This window comes from Ovis aries, chromosome 6 (genome assembly GCF_016772045.2).
Source record: "Ovis aries strain OAR_USU_Benz2616 breed Rambouillet chromosome 6, ARS-UI_Ramb_v3.0, whole genome shotgun sequence".
NCBI classification, from domain to species: Eukaryota; Metazoa; Chordata; class Mammalia; order Artiodactyla; family Bovidae; genus Ovis; species Ovis aries.
The window spans coordinates 51,551,191-51,566,066 of NC_056059.1; positions in this window are offsets into that span (position 1 = coordinate 51,551,191).

Consider the following 14,876-nt stretch of genomic DNA (forward strand, 5'->3'; position numbering starts at 1 on the left):
ATATATGATTTTTATTTTAGATAGCTTTTTTAAAAATCATAATGAAAATAGGAAAAAAGAAAGAATGTATAGTCATTTCACAAAAATGTTCCCCAACTAAGATGTGCCAGTAGGTCAGCATGATGTGCCAATGGGTCAGCTTTTGAAAATAAAGGAGACTATGTAAATTGGAACCTGGAACAAAAACTGCTGAGAAAATAAGGATTTACCTGGGGAAAACCTGGAGCAGTCAAGAATGGTGCAGCACATATGATTGAACAGAATTATGGATGACCAGAGCCAGGAGGGCTCACAGGTTTATTTTCTTTTATTACAGTGTTGATGACACTAGTTATTGTGGCAGTAAAAGTGGCAGATCAGCAGAGAAATTAATCACCAGTTGACTGACCTCATTTATGTTTCTGGTTTTTCCACCATAACTTGGACTCACAGTTTGGGTTGAGTAAAGTATTAGTGTTCTTGAGCTTCATCTAAAAAGCTAGATGTACAGTGGAAACCATCCCAGAAGATTTTTTTAAAAAAAGGTATTTCTGAGACAAATGAGGTGTTTTAATTTAATATTAAGAGACTGAAAGCAATGTTTTTGTGTCCTTAATTGGAATGAAGGAAAAAGAGAAAAAAAGAATAAAGATAAAAGATAATACATTTATGGTAATTTAATGACGGCTTTATAGCAGTGTGTTTATACAAAGCAAAATGCCTTCAGTCAGGGTTATTGTTACCGCAACTCTGTATATGTGAATAACCAATTTGCTAAGGTTTTGTTTTTTCTTTTTTTTTTTTTTTTTGCAGAACATCTGTGGCTCTATTTTTCTCCAATTATCCTTAAGATACTTGCTACGTTGATTTTGGTGTTGCGTATCTAGTTGAATAAGTGTAAAATGCCTTTGAAATTCTACCTTTATTATCTTCTTTTTAAGAAAATAGTGAGAAAAGCAATAGCAAAAACTGGGAGCAAAAATAGCTGTTGTGAAATATCTCTGAATTTGAAGGCCTTGATCTGATGAACTTTAGGGAAATTTCAATGCTAGAGAGTTTATATTGATAAGAAGATTTCTCTTTTGACAATCAGCACTATTAACAGTTGAGCTTTTAGTTCTTTTGAAACACTGGAGAAATATTGGGCAGTTTACATATTTTTCATTTTCAAAGAGAAATCAGTTAAATAACAGCCTTTCAGGGACAGCGCTCTGTCAGTCTGGTACAGGAAAAAAAAATAGCAGTAATGCTTTAGATATGTATTTTTAAAAATACACTGGTTCAATTTTTAGACTAATGGGTTAGTTTCAAAAAATCAAGCAGAGTGAAAATAATTATAAGCCTCATCCTTAAAGTGCTCTGACTGCCTTTCTAAATTCAATGTGACAACTCTGTTCTTTGTATGCCATTTTTTATGGCCTATACTGTTATGGTATAGAAATATAAGGCATTAATAATTGGTATATTTAAGTTAAATTTATTTGTGGTATTGATATTTTGTTGTTTAGTTACTATGTTATGTTCAGCTATTTTGCAACCCCATGAACTGTAGCCTACAAGGTTCCTCTGTCCATGGAATTTTCCAGGCAAGAATATTGCAGTGGGCTGCCATTTTCTCCTCCAGGGCATCTTCCCAACCCAGTGCTTGAATCCTGGGTTTAACAGGTAGCTCAATGGTAAAGAATCTGCCTGCCAATGTAAGAGACATAGGAGATGCAGGCTCAATCCCTCATTCAGGAAGATCCTCTGAAGGACAAAGCAACCCACTTCAGGATTCTTGCCTTGAAAATCTCAACAGTGGAGTCTGGTGGACTACAGTCCATGAGGTCACAAACAGATGGACACAACTGAGCTATTAAGCATGTACATAATTGATATTATATTGAAATATCAATTGTAAAATTCATATATTACAGAGAGTAGTATATTAGTTTGATATAAATATACATTTTCCTTCTTCATATCAAGTCATTAAAATAGTTTTTTCATGCATAGAATCTATTTTTAGTTCTTTCTGGAAAAATATACATATGTATCAAAAAAAAAATTATACTATTGATTTGGGAAAGGTCAATCAGCATAGGCTGCATTACTCTATAGTAACAAACACCTTCCAAAAATCACAGTGACTTTAAAACTGCAGAATCATGTTTCTTGCTGTCAGTTATTTCCACTGAGGCTTGCTCAACCACTCTACTCCTCATAGTCAACTATGATATTTAGATACCAGAGTGACACTGGTCCAGAGTCAAAGAAGGTTACAGTTAAGCCCCTCCACTCACAACTCAAAAGCTATATCCAGTTTCTTGACTTTACTCACTTATAAGTGGGTTAAAATGTATATCCTACCAAGTCCTGAAAAGAGGAATAACCAGAAAAATGAGCTGAACAGCACTTACAACTACTACATCTTTCTGCTCATTGAATAGCTGATTTGCTCTCCTTTCTGCATATAATGTATACTTGATTCTCAAAGTAAACAACTCCTAAGTACTAACTCATCACAATATTAACCTAAAAGCTAAGGATCTTTGGGTGATGCATGTAGGTCTTTGCAAGTGATATGTGAAATTAGCTTTAAATCAGAAATGACTCACCTTCATCCAGATATATACAACCCAGTATGTAATGGTCCAAAAAGTATTGGAAAGCTGCAATCAATACTTATATTTAAATAAAAGGGAGATGTGAGGCACAGCATGTAGTAATCTATAGCAATTCTGAAATTACCAGTGGGCAAACTTTTTGAGGTATTACTACCCTAGCAGTAAGGACTGTTTTTGTAATATTCCTTGATTCTGCTTTGTGGAATGAGTCCGTTAGTGTCTTGTTTTTGATGCCTTTTGCAGCTCTTTCAGAGATTTTACCCTTTGTTATATTCTTGGCCACATCTGAAGTTCAGTTTGGAAAATCCTGTTCTTCTGGGGGCTGAGTAGCATTATTAGATGGGTCTCTTTCTAGAGAAAATCATTTTAAGTCTCAGACAGTAACAGTCTTTTGTAGTCTGGGTTGTGGTTCTTCTGGCACTCTAGCTCTTTCAATAACAACATTTTTAACAACTGAAGTCAGTTTCATGTGCCAATAACTACAATCATAGTTCTGCTTGGAACATCTTTTTTTCTCTTCACTTAATTGCAAATAATTTGAGTTTACCAGCTTTAGTGGGTATGTTATACCACTAAATCTTTTCCTAAATCATTTTCTCAATAAAAGAGATTTTTCTAAGAACAGTATTACTTGCTAGGTTTTTAGTGTAATGATTCTCCAACTGATGTGATCTTTCTGCAAGGTATACTTAATTGATATTTTTGCTTGTGACATTTCTCATTTTATTATTCATCTTCTTAGAGTTAAGAAGTTACAGCCACTTCCTACTTAAAACTGTTTCTATACATGTAAAGGGCCTACTTATTTACTGAGGGCATTTGTTAATTGCAATTATCTTGTCAAATAGACCTAACAACATCTAACATTGACTGTAATCATTCTAACTGTCCAATCATTTTTTTCCGAACACTACATCATTAACTGTATAATCTGAATTTCAATCTAATCTCAGGTGACCAATTAGCCAAATGTATTGGTCTATATTACATGAATTTCCATTTCTCAGTTTATCTTAGATGAACCATCCTTAAGATACTGCATGTGTTCAGGTTTGTTTTCTTCAAGAGCATCTGTTTTCTGGTTTTGATTTCTCTGTCATGCAGGATAGACTAGGTTACACTATGGCAAAAGTCAATTCTCAAATTTTGGTGACTCAAGCATCAAATATTTACAGTTGCTTATTCTACATGATCATAGATGAACAATTTTAATTATGTCACTCTGACACCATGACTGTCAGAAGAGCAAACACCAAATATTGCCAGTGATCTTGCTTGAGTGAAAATGTAGCTCTGAAGTATTTCACCCTGATACATAAATGTTTTACCTAGAAGTAGTTACAAGGTGTCACCCACCCTCAAATAGGGAAGGGAGTGGAATCTTATTCTGAGGCAAGAAATGAGGAAAGAGGAAAAATCTAATGAACTACACTAATGTTGACTATGTATGTACTCTGTACTGGTCATGGATACAAAAATCACAGGTATGATTTATGATTTTTGAAATGACAGTGAAATATGGACAAGATAGATACCAGTTGCAAACATTTGTTTGAAACTGAAAGTTCTCCAACATCAAAAGCATAAACTGGTAAAGTACTAGAGAATGACATAGTTACCACATCCATAAAACATTTGCAGTTAGATGATAAGCTGAAAGGTTCCTGTGGAGATAAAAGTCAGTGCTCCAATACAGTAGAAGGCATTTTCACATTTAGATAATTCAGAAAACCTTGTGTGTGTGTGTGTGTGTGTGTATGTGTGTGTGTGTGCGTATGTGTGCGTGTGTGCTCAGTAGTATCTGACTCTTTGTGACTCCATCGAATGTAAGCTGCAGGCTTCTCTGTCCATGGAGTTTTTCAGGCAAGAATACTGGAGTGGGTTGCCATTTCCTACTCCAGGGACATCTTCTCGACCCAGAAATAGAATCCGTGTCTCTTGCATCTTCTGCTTTGGCAGGCAGATTCTTTGCCACTGTGCCACCTGGGAAGCCCTCAGAAAACCTTGCCAGTAGCTAAACAGGGATGTAGTCAACAGAATTAATACTTTTATATCATTGATGAACAAAAATGCTGAAAGAATATTTGTCAAGATGGATACTACCAGCCTGATGGTGGTCCAGTTGAGCCCATTAAAATTGGCTTAGATACAGCCAATTAAAAGATTAGATACAGTTGTAAGTCAGAGGCAATTCAGGTCTTTGTAGCACTATATTTCAAGGCTTTATTGATTCCCTGGGCATAAGAGCTTACCCCTTTGTTTCAATTAATACTGAAGGCATTCAATTCAATAGATACACTATTGTGTATTTCAGTGTTTTTGGTCTGGTGGCTACACAACATCAAACTATACAAATAAGTAAGATACTCAAGAAACTCAAAGACTAGTTGGAAAGGGGGAGAAACACTAAGTGATAGTAATACATAGAATGTGAATGGTTCAAAATGGTCTGGGTATTCAGCAGTAAGGAATAATTTGAAAGAATCTGAAAGTGATTTCTGCAGGATATATATTTTGATACAATAAATGAGAAATGGATATATGAGCCCTAGTGTGGGATAGAGAAGAAAAGGCAAGGGGAAAAGAAGCATTCCAGAGGTTGGGGAAATAGTAGGTAGGTTAGCTGGGCTGTAAACAAGAGTAAATGTATGGAAGCACTGGTTCCAAAAAAAATGTTTAAAATTATTTGCAGGCTAGTTCTTTTCCTTGCTTAATATCTGAATATATTTTCTATCCTGGCTGACTTTTTCCACTACCTAAATCTATACTGATCTCTTGATCACTGTATCTACATCATTTAATTTATAATATAATATAATTATGAATGGTATTGGTTTGTACATGTGTATATGAATTTTTGCCCTCCTGATAGCTAGAACTCTTTGTAGATTTCCTTATATGCTTATGTTATACAGCAAAGTATAGACTATTGATTGAATTTTAAAATGTTAAAATTGATGTTTAAAATATAATTCAGGACCTGCTGCCTATTATTTAAAACAAAATTTTATTAGAACATACTCACATTCATTTATATACTGTCTATGACCCCTTTCATAGTAAATAGGAGAACTGAGTGGTTGAGATGAAGACCACCTGATCTGTAGAGCATAAAATATTCACTATCTGGCTCATAATAGAAAAAGTTAACCAAGCCTCTCTTATCAGTACATTTATAAATGTGGTGAATGTATAGAAAGTATTTTTACGTACATTTAACTCCTGATAACCAAGTTATTATTTTCATTTTATAACTTTTGAAACAAAGAGAGAATATACAATTTATTACAAACTGCTTTTTAAAATAAGTCTTTTTATTACACAGGTTTTTAGGTCATTAGTGTCAAAGGCTAAGAAACTATGGGTCTAATAATTATTTAATAAAATAATTAATACATATTTAAGATTTAGTTATCTAATTGGAAGAGATTAGAATAACCAAGTATTAAATGCCAAAACAATTGATGTGTTGCTAAGAAACTAAAGATTTGCTAAAACAATAGGAATTTAAGATTCTATCTAGCCAACATACTAACACATCTACTTGTTTTTCCTCTAAGGAAAGAAAATATACTTGCAGAAAAAGGCAGAAAACCTTTTTGTTTTACTAACAAAACTATTCTTACTGAATTCAGCACAGCAATGGTAAAGATAAGCTGCTGGCCTTAAAACTTCTATGGAAAATAGTCATTGTTTAAGACTTTCACAAATGCTCAGTAGATCTTAAAACTACAGTGTTTGGGGAAAGAGAGATCTAATCAACACACAAGAAACATTAGAGCATTTACTAATGGGAGATTTCATGCACAGGCTATGACTAATACTTGTATTTATTTCAATTTTACTCTACATTAAAATGTATGTTGTAATAAAATATCATATTAATTGCACTTAGTTTCATACTTAATTTTTTGTAAATATGTAAGCTAAATATAAAAATATAATGCTGATACAAAAAGTATAATTGTAAGAAATAATGTGCAAATATCTAGGGCTTCCCATGTAGCTCTAGTGGTAAAGAATCTATCTCCCAATGCAGGAGACAAGGAGATGCGTGTTTGATCCTTGGATTGGATAAGTGCCCTGGACGAGAAATGGCAATCCACTCCAGTGGTCTTGCTTGGAAAATTCCATGCACAGAGGAGTCTGGCAAGCTAAAATCCATTGGGCTATAGAGTCAGACATGACTGAGCACATACACACACACTAATACTTGTATTCACTTCAATTTTACTCCACATTGTAATGTATATTATACTAAAATATTATATTAATTGAACTTAAAACATTAATACTTTATTTGGTAAGTATGTAAGCTAAATAAATCTAATGCTGATACAAAAAGGTATAATTGAAAGAAATAATGTTCTAATATCTATTCATAGTTAATTATCATCCAGAAAACCTGAACTTTTAGAAAGTAAAAACAAGTACTATAGTGAATAATTAAATGGATAGATTGTAAAATCAGATAACCCGATAACCCTAACCTAAAATACTGGTTCCTTCTCCTTTTAGCTATGTGGCTTTGATCAACTTAGAAATGTTCTAAGCCTCAGTTTCTTCATGTAGAAAATAAATTTAATAGTAAGACCTAGCTCATTGGCTTGTTATTGTTGTTTAGTCGCAATGCCATGTCTGACCAACTCTTTGTGACCTTGTGGACTGCAGCACACTCCTCCACTGTCTCCTGAAGTTTGCTCAAATTCATGTCTATTGATTCAATGATGCCATCTAACCATGTCGTTTTCTCTTGTCCCCTTCTCCTTTTTCCTTCAATCTTTCCCAGCATTAGGGTCTTTTCCAATGAGTTGGTTCTTCACATCAAGCGGCCAAAATGTTGGAGCTTCAGCTTCAGCATCAATCCTTCCAATGAATATTCAGGGTTGACTTTGTTAAGGATTGTTTGGTTTAATCTTCTTACAGTACAAGGGACCTTCAAGTGTCTTCTCCAGCATCAAGAATTGAAAAAGTAAATTATCTGGTGCTCAGTCTTCTTTATAATCCAACTCTCACATCTGTACATGACTACTGGAAAAACCACAGCTTTAACTATATAGACCTTTGTCAGGAAAGTGATATCACTAATTTTTAATATACTATCTAGGTTTGTCAGCTTTCCTTCCGAGGAACAAGAATCTTTTAATTTTGTGGATGCAGTCACAATCTGCAGTGATTTTGAAGCCCAAGCAGTAACATTTTATTTACTGCTTCCACTTTTTCTCTTCTTTTTGCCATGAAGTGATGGCACCAACTAGATGCCATGATCTTAGCTTTTTTAATGCTGAGTTTCAAGCCAGCTTTTTCATTCTCCTCTTTCACCCTCATCAAGAGGCTCTATAGTTCCTCTTCACCTTCTGCCATTAGAGTGGTATCATCTGCACATCTGAGGTTGTTGATATTTATCCCATCAATCTTGATGCCAGTTGCTGCTTCATCCATCCCAGCATTTTGCATGATATACTTCACATATAAGTTAAATAAGCAGGGTGACAATATATAGCCTTGATGTACCTCTATCGCAATTTTGAAACAGTCCATTGTTCCATGTCCAGTTCTAACTGTTGCTTCTTGACCTGCATATAGGTTTCTCAAGAGACAGGTAAGGTGGTCTAGTATTCCCATCTTTTTAAGAATTTTCCAAAATCTGTTGTGATTCACAAAGTCAAAAGCTTTAGCATAGTCAATGAAGCAGAAATAGATGTTTTTCTGGAGTTCCTTTGCTTTCTCCATAATCCAATAAATGTTGGCAATTTGATCTCTGGTTCCTCTGCCTTATCTAAACCCAGCTTGAACATCTGGATGTTTTCAATTCATGTACTTCTGAAGCCTAGGTTGAAGGATTTTGAATATAACCTTACTAACGTGGAATGAGGCAATTGTGTGGCTGTTTGAAAATTCTTTGGCATTGCTTTTCTTTGAGATTGGAATGAAACTGACCTTTTCCAGCCCTGTGGCCACTGCTGAGTTTTCCAAGTTTGGTGACATATTGAGCACAGCAGCTCAACAGCATCTTTTAGAACTTTAAATAGTTCAACTGGAATTCTGTCACTTCCACTATCTTTGTTCATAGTAATGCTTCTTTAGCCCCACTTGAGTTCAAACTTTTGGCTTATAATTAGGTTTAAATGACATAATGAACACTTGGAAAGAATCAGCACTAAATTAATGCCTCATTGTTGTTGTTTACTTTGTTATAGTCTCTATCTATATTGTGGAAGATTATATTAATTGGTTTTGTTATTACTAAAAAGAAGTGAAGTGGTTGGTTCAAAATAATACTAAAAAACAGAACAAAACAAAACACACAGCATGGCAACACACAGCATAGCTCTGTACAGTTGGTGAGAGAAAATCCTTATAAGTAAGGAATCTTACTTTAAGCTTGTTTTCATTTTTATGTTTAATCCACTCACAATTTACTATTATATTATTTTCAAATTTTGTCACTAATTGAACTATTATTTTTAACTCTAAATTAAACTTAAAAAAATACTCAGTAATAAACATCTGATTGTAATCATGGAAGTCTGTGAAATGTGCTTGCACCAAGGATATAGAAAAACAAAATCTATCCTTTTAATTTTAAATGAGATTAATTTCTCCACAAAGGAACACATTAAAATACATTAGTTTTAATAGTTACATATAATGAGACTAGCATTATCTACTCTTTTGACCAAATAATGAATGTACTAATATCAGTACATTTCCAAAAATGAAAAGAAGTTAAATAAAAAATGATAAGTACCAAGTTGACTGATTATAGTTTTTTTTACGTAGTGCCTTTTGAAGATTTTGCACAGAAGTCATGTGTCTGTATTACTTGAAACTGAAAAGCATGAAACACCAAGCCTTTCTCATATTGCATTACACTAAGTTTTAGCTTTCTAATCTCTATGAAAAGAACATGATTACATGAAAAACTTATGAATAAAAGGGATAAGTAGTTCAATACAGAGCAATTTATTCTTACACTAAATGGATAAAACAGACACACACATCAAATTGGGAACATGCCTTTATGTAGTTCTCTTCTTTTCAACTGCTGGAAAATTAACTGGAAGCATTTAGAAGATTAATTGGTGAATGTTCACAGTTCATCAGAGAAACATTTAAATATGCTCATGGTACTTTTGAACTTGGTGTCAATTCAATTTCGTTTATAAGAATCACTAAATGCCAAACTACATTACAATAATCTCAAATCCTAGGTTAACCTTTATTGGTTGGTTTTAGAATGCATTAATCTCAAATTAATGAAGAAGCAAGCTAGCAAAGGTATCCTTGTTACACAAGGAGTGAAAATAACTAAATTGCAACCATCAGAATAAATCTGTGTACGGCTGTGTGTACTTGAGTGAGTGTGGAGGAGGATATGGAGAAAGTATCTATATATCCGATTTGCATTTTTTAAGTTATAAACTAAATCAAAGTCCATTTTGCTTTCTCTATAGACTCAGAGTTCTTCCAAATTAAGGGTAAAAGACCTATTTTGGGCTAGAATATTATCAAGAAGATATAAAATATCTGGAATGTACAACTGACAAAGAGTCACTCTACAGTCACTTCTATGGCTACTGCTGCTGCTGCTGCTGCTAAGTCGCTTCAGTCGTGTCTGACTCTGTGAGACCCCATAGACTGCAGCCCACCAGGCTTCCCCGTCCCTGGGATTCTCCAGGCAAGAATACTGGAGTGGGTTGCCATTTCCTTCTCCAATGGAGGAAAGTGAAAAGTGAAAGTGAAGTCGCTCAGTCCTGTCTGACTTTTAGCGACCCCATGGACTGAGGCCTACAAGGCTCCTCCGTCCATGGGATTTTTCAGGCAAGAGTACTGGAGTGGGGTGCCACTGCCTTTGCTACTAGCATGGTTGAATATGATGGCATCATTTATGTCAGGCTATGGAAGAGATGACTGCAAAATAACTATAGGTTACTATTTTGATACAAGCAACATCTCCCCAATGGCAAAAAAGCAAACCAAAACACTGAGTAGGTAGTTTTCTATACAATATGTTTGATGCTGTTCAGTCACTCAATTGTGTCAGACTCTTTGAGACCCTATGGACTGCAGCACACCAGGCTTCCATGTCCATCAACATTTCCCAGACCTTGCTCAAACACATGTCCCTTAAGCCGGTGATGTCATCCAACCATCTCATACTCTGTTGCCCCCTTATCCTTCTGCCTTTAATCTTTCCCAACATCAGGATCTTTTCTAATAACTCAGTTCTTTGCATCAGGTGGCCAAAGTACTGGAGCTTCAACTTCAGCATCAGTTCTTCCAATGAATATTCAGGATTGATTTCCTCTAGGATCGACTGATTTGATCTCTTTGCAGTCCAAGGGACTCTCAAAAGTCTTCTCCAACACCACAGTTCAAAGGCACCAATTTGTCAGCGCTCAGCCTTCTTTATGGTTCAACTCTAACATTCATATATGACTACTGGAAAAAAATCACCATTTCGACTATTTAGGCTTTTGATGGTAAAGTAATGTCTCTGCTTTTTAATATGCTGTCTAGGTTGGTCATAGTTTTTTTTTCTCCAAACAGCAAGCATTTTTTAATTTCATGGCTGCAGTTAGCATCTGCAGTAATTTTGGAGTCCAAGAAAACAAATTCTCTCACTGTTTGCACTGTTTCCCTGTCTATTTGCCATGAAGTGATGAGACCGGATGCCATCATCTTAGTGTTTTGAATGTTGAGCTTTAAGCCAACATTTTCATCATTGTCTTTCACTTTCATCAAGTGGCTCTTTGGTTCCACTTCGCTTTCTGCCGTAAGCATGGTGTTATATGCATATCTGAGGTTATTGATATTCCTCCCTGCAGTCTTGATTCTAGCTTGTGCTTCATCCAGCCCAGAACTTCTGATGATGTACTCAGCATATAAATTAAATAAGCAAGGTGTCAATATAAAGCCTTGTTGTATTCCTTTCCCAAATTGTAATCAGTCTGTTGTTCCATGTCTGGTTCTAACTGTTGCTTCTTGACTTGCATACAGGTTTCTCAGGAGGCAGGTAAGGTGGTCTGGTACTCCCATCACCTTAAGAATTTTCCACAGTTATTGTGATCCACAAAAGGCTTTGGCGTAGTCAATAAAGCAGAAGCAGATGGTTTGTTTCTGGAATTCTCTTGTTTCTTCTATGATCCAATGCATGTTGGCAACTTAATCTCTGGTTGCTCTGCCTTTTATAAACTCAACTTGAACATCTGAAATTTCTTGGTTTACATGTTTGAGTCTATCTTGGAGAATTCTGAGCATTACTTTCCCAGCTTGTGAAATGTGTGCCATTGTGTGGTACTTTGAACATTCTTTGGCATTGTCTTTCTTTATGATTGGAATGAAAACTGACCTTTTCCAGTTCTGTGGTCACTGCTGAGTTTTCCAAATTTTATGACATATTGAATGCAGCACATTCACAGCATTATCTTTTAGGATTTGAAATAGCTCAGCTGGACTTCCATCACCTCCACTAGCTTTGTCTGTAGTGATGCTTCCTAAGGCCCACTTGACTTTGTACTTCAGGATGTCTGATTCTAGGTGAGTGATTGCACCATCGTGGTTTTCTGGGTCATTAAGATCTTCTTTATAGTTCTGTGTATTCTTGCCACCTCTTCTTAATATCTTTTACTTCTGTTCCGTACCATTTCTGCTTTTTATTGTTCCCATCTTTGCATGAAACGTTTCCTTGGTATCTCTAATTTTCTTGAAGAGATCTCTAGTCTTTTTCATTCTATTGTTCTCCTCTGTTTCTTTCCATTGATCATTTAGAAAGGCTTTCTTATCTCTCCTTGCTATTCTTTGGAACTCTGCATTCAGATGAATATATCGTTCCTTTTGTCCTTTGCCTCTTGCTTCTCTTCTTTTCTCAGCTATTTGTAAGGACTCCTCAGATAACCATTTGCCTTTTTTGCATTTCCTTTCTTGGGGATTGTTTGATACTGTGTCCTGTACAATGTCACAAACCTCCAGTCATAGTTCTTCAGGCACTTTGTCTATCAGGTCTAATCCCTTGAATTTATTTGTTACATCCACTGTGTAATTGTAAGGGCTTTTATTTTGGTCATATCTGAATGGTCTAGTGGTTTTTCCTACTTTCTTCAATTTAAGTCTGAATTTTGCAATAAGAAGTTCACGATCTGAGCCATAGTTAGCTCCTGGTCTTGTTTTCCTGACTGTACAGAGCTTCTCCATCTTCAGCTGCAAATATAATCAGTCTGATTTCAGTATATAATATGTTTGCACTGGTATTAAACAATGTTTATAGAACAAAGGTATTGGTCATTCATTTGAACTATGAGCTTTTTTTTTTTAACATTTTATTAAGATAATGTTCTTTCAGAGCAATTTTAGGTTCAAAGCAAAGTGAGAGGATAGTATGAAGATTTCCCATATGCTGTCTGACCCCACACATGTATGCGTGTGTGCATGGTCTTCAGCTTCAGTCGTTTTCATCTCTTTACAACCCCATGGACTGTTGCTCACCAGGTTCCTCTGTCCATGGATTCTCCAGGCAAGAATACTGGAGTAGGTTGCCATGATTTCCTCCAGGGAATCTTCCCACCTCAGGGATTGAATCTACATCTCTTGTGACTCCTGCATCACAGGCAGATTCTTTACCAAGGGAGCTGCCTGGGAAGCCCCACATATATAGCTAAACATTGTTATCAACATCCCCTACCAGAGTGATGCATTTGTTGCAATTGATGAACAAAAGGAACACAATCACTCAAAGTCCGTAAGAGATCAAACCCTCATCTCTTCCATCTGCGGCACATTCTTTACCACTGCACCATCAGAGAAGTTCCAAATCATACAGTATATAGCCCTTTTGGATTCTTTCACTTAGTAATAAGTATTTAAATTTCATCCATGTCTTTTCATAGCTTAATGGATGTTATTTTCAGCACTGAATAATATTTCATTATCTAGTGTGCCACAGTTTATGTGTTCTTCTACTAAAGGCCTTCTTGGTTATTTCTAACTTTTGACGATTACAAATAAACTCCTAAAAACTTTCCTTTGCAGGTTTTTGTATAGATACGCAGGTTCTACTTGCTTGGATAAATGCCACAGTAAGTTTTGTAAGAAATTTTCAAACAGTCTTCCAAAGTGACTGGACCATTTTCTATTCTGAACAGCAATCATTGAAATTTTCTGTAACTCCTCATCCTTGCCATGCTTTTTATGTTGGCATTGTTCCAAATTTTGGCCATTCTAATAAGTGTGACCTAGTACATCATTGTTATTTTAATTTAGTTTCTCAACTGACATGACTTGGAACATCTTTTCATGTGTTTATTTGTTATCTATACATCTTCGTAGCTAAGGTGTTCATTATTTATCCTCCCCTTTTTAATCAGGCTGTTTTCTTAATGTCGAATTTGTATATTACAGATTACTCTCCTTTATAAATGTGTCTTTTGCAAACATTTTCTCCTAATCTCTGGCTTGTCTTCTCATTCTCTTGACCTTCTCTTTCAGAATAGATTTTAATTTTAATGAAGTGCAGCTTATTAATTATTTCTTTCATCTATCATGGTTTTGGTGTTGTATCAAAAAAAAGCATTGCCATACTCAAGGTAATATAAGTTTCTCCTTTGCCATCTTCTAGGAGTTTCATAGTTTTATGCTTTTCATTTTGATCTTCAATCCATTTTGAGTTAATTTTTGTGAAGGTATAAAGTCTGTATCTAAATTCATTTTTATATGTGGATATCAGGTTGTACTGGTCATGTTAATATTTGTTGAAAATATTATATTTGCTCCCTTGTATTGCCTTCAGTTCCTTTTCAAAGATCAGTTAACTATACTTACAAGGGTTTATTTTAGCATTTTCTATTCTGCTGTTTTGTTGCTGTTTAGTTGCTAAGTCATGTTGGCCTCTTTTGCAACCCCATGGAGTGTGGAGCCACCAGGCTCTTCTGTCCATGACATTCTCCAGTCAAGAATATTGGAGTGGGTTGCCATTTCCTTCTCCAGGGGATCTTTCCAACCTGAGGACCTATACCACATTTCCTGCATTGGCTGGCAGATTCTTTACCACTGAGCCACCAGGGAAGCCTGTCATTAAATAATGTCTGTTTATTAAAATGTAGACCACAAAATAGCTGCTAATATTTCATAATAAAAATAATTCACTTTTTATTCACACTCTTTACTTGCATTAGACAATATTCTAAACCATGAACAAAAATTATTTCACTAACCTCTTATTACAAAACCATGATAAATATTTTTCTATCATCATCAACCATCTTATAGATGAAAAGTTTTATTTAGGTAAAT